Source organism: Orycteropus afer, unplaced genomic scaffold (assembly GCF_000298275.1).
Source record: "Orycteropus afer afer isolate SDZICR_OR568_19922 unplaced genomic scaffold, OryAfe1.0 scaffold00312, whole genome shotgun sequence".
Lineage (NCBI taxonomy): Eukaryota > Metazoa > Chordata > Mammalia > Tubulidentata > Orycteropodidae > Orycteropus > Orycteropus afer.
This window is the reverse complement of record NW_006921899.1, coordinates 2,613,712-2,620,864: the sequence shown is the minus strand read 5'-3', so window position 1 is coordinate 2,620,864 and position 7,153 is coordinate 2,613,712.

The window sequence follows — 7,153 nt, the reverse complement described above, 5'->3', positions numbered from 1 at the left end:
AGGGAAAGGATGTGAGCTGATGAGGTATATTCTGTGCTCTCTTGATTACACACACTAACGATTCAGGTTGGGGAACAGATGACCCCAGCCATGCTCACAGAGCACTTCAGTTGGTGGCACTCCATGAAGTGAAGACCAGCTCAGCACGGACTCTGAAGTGTCCTTCTGCCTCAACGTGTTAGCTGCCACCACCCCGCACAGAGTTCTGTTCTCGCAGCCTAAACCCAGAAAAACCAAACCCACTGCCATTGAATCGATTCCGACTTATAGTGACCCCCAGTGGGTTTCCAAGGCTGTAAATCTTTACGGAAGTAGGTTGCCTTGGCTTCCTCCCGCGGAGCAGCTGGAGGGTTTGAACCGCTGACCTTCTCCAGTACACCACCAGAGTTTCTTATCAGCAAACGGCCCAGTGGTGAAATGACAGTCCCACAAACGGTTCATATCTTCAGGGAGGGTGACCCAAGCACAAGAGAGGGTGCTGCTCTGCGTCACGTCTCCTGTCCTCTGGGACAGAGGACCATAAGCACAAACCACAAGCCGAATGATGAGTTGAGTTTGAAGCTGTTTTGCCCTGAGGGAGTGTTTCATGGTACTGCGGTGCTTACCCACACCAAGCTCTGATGCCTCCCTTTACAGTCTCCCTGCTTTAAAAAAGCTCAGAGAAGTGTCCCCCTTCTCCTGAAACACTGGTTTCCTTAGAGGCCAGGTGGTTTATCTGTTTACATCTTCAGTACTGAGTGTTCAATATGTGTGCATTTAAAGTGAGAACAATGAAGGGCTTTGACGGTCCAGTGACTTGTAAGACCTGTAAGGTACGGTGTCTGATTTCAGCGCTCGTGCTCTTTGTCTTGTCATTATTATTATTATTTTAATTCAGATTAACTGTTGGGCTTTACAGTGAGCACTTAGTAATATTATAAAGGTATGATAGTTTATAACATATTTATAATGTCAAAAGGAGAAAATTAAGGAATAATTGTGTGTATAGTATCCTTAAAAAAGGTGTAACCTAGACTGGAGTTTTTCCCCCTAAGTGTGTCCAGTGTGATTGTCCACCTGAGCTGTGTGATACTGAGGCTCCCGGTTCATCAGGGAGACCCCACATGGACCCTCATTCGCTTCAGTGAGGAGCTGCGGGACAGCTGCTAACCGCAGAGCTGGGAAGGAGACGGTGAGAAGAAAAGGTGTCTTCTCTGGGTCAGAGTCAAGGCGAGGCCTCCCTCTGCAGCCTCGTCTGTGCCTGAGGTTCCTCGATTATCACGCTTGCTGTTGAACGGTTTCACCTGGGTGGGCCGCTGCTGCTGTGAGCATGCGCTGACTCTGCCAAGTTCTGGTGCCGGCCCCTGAGCCGTGGGTTTGTGTCCTAATTTCCTGAGGGCTTTGTGGGCTGGTTCTAAGGCTCTAAACTGTGCAGTTTTTCTCACTTGTTAAGTATCTGTGCTTTGGGTAGTGGGAAAATTGAGTTGATTTATGAGTCCCTTTTGGACTCAGACAGCTCTTCGGAAAGTGCACACACAGACTGTGGAGGAAGAAGTGGCTTTACTTGCGCACTGTTGAAGCTGAATGTCCCTCAGGACGGTCGAGCCAGATGACAGTGCAGGTGGGATAGTGAAGCGCAGGGACAGCTCTGCGGGGAGGCAGCTCACGTGACAGGTGCGGCCCTCTGTGTCGCCTCTGTCTCCCCCTAATTCAGTCCAAAGGACACTGTGTGGAGCTGCCCACACGGGGGGGGGGGGGGCAGACCGGTGCAGGGTTCAGAGGCCGTGGCTGTGGAGATGGACGGTCTGGCTGCGGCAGCGGAAGGATGCATCAGCTGTTGGTGAGTCAGAGGCAGAGACCATGGGAGACAGGTTCTCACTATAAGAGAAACCGAAAGAAAACCCAGCCCGCTGCCATCGAGTCGATTCCAACTCACAGCGACCCCTGTTGGGTTTCCAAGGCTGTAAGTCTTTATGGAAGTAGATTGCCTCATCTTCCTCCCATGGAGCAGCCCAGTGCCCGACCCGACGCACCACTAGAGAAGGAGTTACGAGTATGGAGAAGGGAGAAAGTGAGAATGAGCCTTGTGGTCTTAGATTGGATTGGAGGCCGCAGAGAAAAGTCATGATTTTCAGTGTACATAAACACAGACTTGTATTTCCATCTGTCACTAGAGATGCAAATTTGTGAATACACACACACACACACACACACACGCACGTGTCCTGGCACCATCTACAGAGGACTGGGAACAGTGACACCCTGGTAGCAGCGAGCACACCTCGTATTCCAACCCTGGGTTCTACATACCTTTCTCTACTAAAAGGAGCCAGGGCTGCTTGGAAAACTAGCTGTGACAGGAGAAGTACAAGGTGAGCCTGGAGTAGCCTGTTGTGCCAGAAAGTAGGGGAGTGGTCAGAGAATGACAGGCTGGGACGGTGAGAAAGTGGCGCCAGCTTGAAGGGCCTCCTGCTGCCCCAGGGTGGGATGATTGAGCACACAGTAAATAATGATAGCAACGCAGCGAATAAAACAGGACTCCTCGAGTCCGTGCCGGTGTCAGTAAATCAAAGAAACAGGGTAGAGAGGGTTCTTTTCCTTGCAGTAGGATGTCACTGATAAATGTAGAAGGAATGGTGGAATTTGATCAATCACGATTTGGCAGCCATCATAGTAATACATAATTCAGCCAAGAACATCAGTGGGTTGGTTTCAAAGTAGCTCCCCACAAAATACTAGATTACAAAAGGAAAAAAAAAAAAAAAAAAACACTAGCTTTTTGCCTGGAGAAACCTAGCTGGTACCATCTTAATCAGTTGACCAGAATAAACTTCATCAGAAATGGAACAAATCGGATCGCGTCCCACCTGATAGGATGCACCGAACACCTCATAGTCTGGCAGGGGGAGGGGTCCTGCCCCAAATGCATGACCTGAGTCTAATTGTCAGGACACATCATACGACGCAAGTGGAGGGTAATTTCTACAAAATACCTGCTCTGTAGTCTTCGAAATTCAAAAAAAGAAAAGTCAAGGAAAGACCGAGACACTGTTCAGGAGGGAAGGCGGCTACAGAACAGACTTAACGACCCAGTGGCCCATGTGACCCTGGCTTGACTCCTTTTGCTGTTAAGGATGTTAGTAGGACAACCGGTGAAACTTGGAAGGAGCCTTCGGGCCTCATGGCCATGACCTGTGACTGCTAGTTGGCTGGTAGGGAGGGCTCTCTGCTGGTGGAGAATGTTACCCAGAGAGGACTGGGGATAGAGAGGTACCGTGTCGGAAGCCACTCGTACACAGTTCAGGAAAAAAGCACTCTGTGGATTTGGAATTATTTCAAAAACAATAATAATAGCAAAGTAAATGTTCTTTCAGGCATATTTACCACGAGAGAAATTATTATTTCCTTTGAAAACTACAAAGGCAAGCCTCTTGATATAAACCTACAACAGAACAATGTGTTTCTTCGTTGGGATGTTGATGTTATCAGATATAAAAATAATAAGCTTGCCGAGGAACCTTAAAAGAGAACTTTTTGGGGAAAAAAAAAAAAAAGAAAAAACCACTCCACTCACACCCTGATGTGAAGCCTGCTGGTGTGGTTGTGTGTCTACTCGGTTTGTAGCCTCACAACACTGGGGTGGGATATAAAAACAATTTTCTGAAAAAGAGAATGCTGCAGTTTGTGGATTTGGTGGTTCTTTTTGCAAAGTAATTTCAAATGTAAGCCCTGGATTCAAGCTGCCTGCTTTGGAGTCCCTGACAACACTTACAAGATCTGAGATTTCAGACAAGTATTTGATTTGTCTACGACTCAGTTTCCTCATCTGGAAATCAGGATTGTAATAGTGAACTCACAGTTCTGCCGACACGGTATAATGATAGATAAAAAGCACTTAGACTGGGTCATTCACATGCCTCTGTCGGGTACCACTGAGTTGATTTTCAACTCACAGCACCTCCATGTGAGAGAGGAGAACCGCCCCATAGGGTTTCCTAGGCTGTAATTTTTAGGGGAGCAGATTGCAGCTCTGTCACCCACAGAGCTGCTGGGTAAGATTGAACCACCAACCTTTCAATTAGTGGCTGAAAGTTTAAATGTTGCACCAGCGGGCCTTTAAAGTTGACTGCTATTAAAAAAAAAAAAATTGCTATTTTTATTTCATGAAAAGTTAAAAGGCGTTCTGGTATCATTATGTCGGTTTCTCTCCTCAGGAGCAGAATTACCAAGGGGCCGTAAAAGTTGTTAAACCTGCCCTAAGGGCTTTGCAGAGCTAAGAGGCTGGTTAAATTCCAGGCCTTCCACTTACAGCTTTGTGACTTCGGCTGTGGTCTGTACAATGTCTCCGATGTACAGATAATCATGGCGCTTACCAAGGGCTGTGGGGATTACATGGGCTAAACTTCCCAAGACATCTCATAAAGTGACTGGCATCAAAAATGTCCTCAAAAAATGATGGTTATTTTTATTGCTCCTTTCAAACGATGGGAGTAGTTGATTTAGAAGAATAAAAGCCTTAGGATCGGAGATAGTAGCAGAAAATTTGCAGGCCTTTTGGAGAAGCACGATAAGCTTGTCACTGTTTCTTCGGGGGTTTGGACAACCACGGATGGGCTTAAGTTGCTCCAGAAGGAATTTTCGTTGACAAGAAGCATGTTGTGCCCTTACGTAACTGCATTCTCGAGAGACGCTGGAGAAGGGTAGATAACTGTCTTCCTAGAACGGCCTGGGTGTGGGGCACACCAGCCTTGGAACCAGGGACAAAGGACAGATTGCTTCACCCAGTCTCCTACTTCCTTCCTGTCCGTGTTTAAGCAGTGAGAAGAATCCTGATTTTCCCGGCTGTAAAAATGTCAGCCTGTCTTTGTTTCACAAGGAGACCCTGTCAGGTGCCGGTCCAGACATACTTGTACCTTTTCGTGTGAAGAGAGATTGGCTTCCTTTGGAGAACTTTTGAGTTGTTCACCTAAAATGAGTGGCTTTTGGTTATTGATATGGGACCCCCTTAGAACCCTGACTATTACCTAAAAAAGTCTTTCTGTTGTACTTTCTCCTACTTTAAGGAGCTCTGGTGGTGCAGTGGTCAAGGCATTTGGCTTTTAACCAAAAGGTCGGTGGTTCAAACCCACCAGCCACTCCATGGAAGAAAAATGAGGTGGTCTGCCTCCGTAATGATTTAAGCTTTGGAAACCCAATGGGGCAGTTCTACTGTGCCCTCTAGGGGCGCTGTGAGTCGAAATTAACTCCATGGCAGTGAGTGTGGTTTTGCTTTTCTTCTTTGACTTTAATTTCATTCACTCCTTCATGCAACAGATATTTATGGAGAACTCCTAACGTTCCCTGACTAGTGTTGCTGTGGTGTATTCAGAGCAGAACCGCCCCACGGGCCCCTCGATGGCCATCATCTTTTAGTAGGAGACCCCCAGACCTTTTTTCCAAGGTGCCTCTGGGAGGGTTCAAGCCTCCAGACTTTCAGTTAGCAGCCGAGAGTCACATCAGCCTGATAGCAACTGACCACGATACTCTGGACACACCACTGTTGTTAGATGCTGTCAGGCCGGCTCTGACTCATAGTGGCCCCGTGTTCAACAGCACGAAACACTGCCCGGTCCTGTGCCAGCCTTAGGATCCCTACTGTACCTGAGCCCATCGTTGCAGCCACTGTGTCCATCTATCTTGTTGAGGGCCTTCCTCTTTTTCACTGGCCCTCCACCTTACCAAGCATGACGTCCTTCTCCAGGGAATGGCCCCTTCTGACGACATGACCAAAGTAGGTAAGACCAAGTCTGGCCATTCTTGCCTCCATGGAGCATTCCGGCTGCACCTCTTCCAGGACAGACCTGTTCATTCTTCTGGCAGTCCATGGTACTTTCAGCATTCTTCGCCAACACCACAACTCAAAAGCATCAACTCTTCGTTGATCTTTCTTGTTCATCTCCAGCTCTCACATGCATATGAGGTGATTGAAAATACCATGGTTGGATTAGGCGCATCTGAGGCCTCAAGCAGACATCTTTGCTCTTCAGCACTTGAAAGAGGTCTTTTACAGCAGATTTGCCAAGTGCAATACATCATCTGATTTCTTGACTATTGCTTCCATTGGTGTTGATTGTGGAACCAAGGGATATGAAATCTTTGATAACTTCAGTCTTTTCTCCATTTATTGTGATACTGCTTAATGGTCCAGTTGTGAGGAATTTCGTTTTCTTTATGTTGAGACGTAATCCATACTGCAGAGTATAGTTTTGAATCTTCATCAGTAAGTGCTTCAAGTCCATGTTCCAATTATTACTGGTTGCTTGCAGCTGTTATCATTTTGAGTTGCACCATATCACCAAATGGAGGTCCCAAAAACTTTACTGCATCCACATCATTAAGGTCGGCTCTACTCTGAGGAGCCAACCCTTTCCCAGTCATATTTGGAGTGCCTTCTGACCGGAGGGGCTCATCTTCCAAAACTGTGTTTCAAGGCTATTCATCATGTTTTCCAGTAATATATTAGACAGTGTTTCACTGCTATTCATAAGATTTTCACTGGCCTATTCTTTGAGAAATGGATGGTGCCTTCCTCTTCCAAGCCTGTCTTAGTCTGGAAGCTCCCCTGAAACCTGTCACCGTGAGTGACCCTGCTGGCATTTGAAATACGGGTGGTGTAGCCTCCAGCCTCACAGCAACTTGCATGCTACCACCGTAGGACAAACTGACAGATGAGTGGTAAGGACACTTTGTAACCAACTTGGTGTTGGTTACAAAAAGTGAACAAAATGGACCCTCATAGAATTGGAGAGTGGAATTCACAGTCTACTTATAACCTCAGAGGAGTATTGTGGAAACCCTTGGAAAACATTTAAAAAAAAAAAAAAAAAAAAAAGGTTCTTTTGGCTGCAGCTGCAGGTGGACGTTTATTTGGTGTTTGTGAAAACAGGCTGGTCTCCACATTGGCCAGACTTGCACCTCTGGGTTTCTCCACGCGGCATCCCGTGTGTGAAGAACGCAGTCTGTGGCTTGCACGAGAAGCCCGGTCGCTGAGCACGCATGCACGAAGTGGGAGCCCATGACCGTGCTGCTGCTCAATGCGGAGAGGTTTTGCTCAGAAAATCCTGGCGATGCTGGGCCTCTCAGCCGACTAGTGGCGCACCGGGGAAGTGCAGCTCAGAAGTGAGCTGCCACCGGG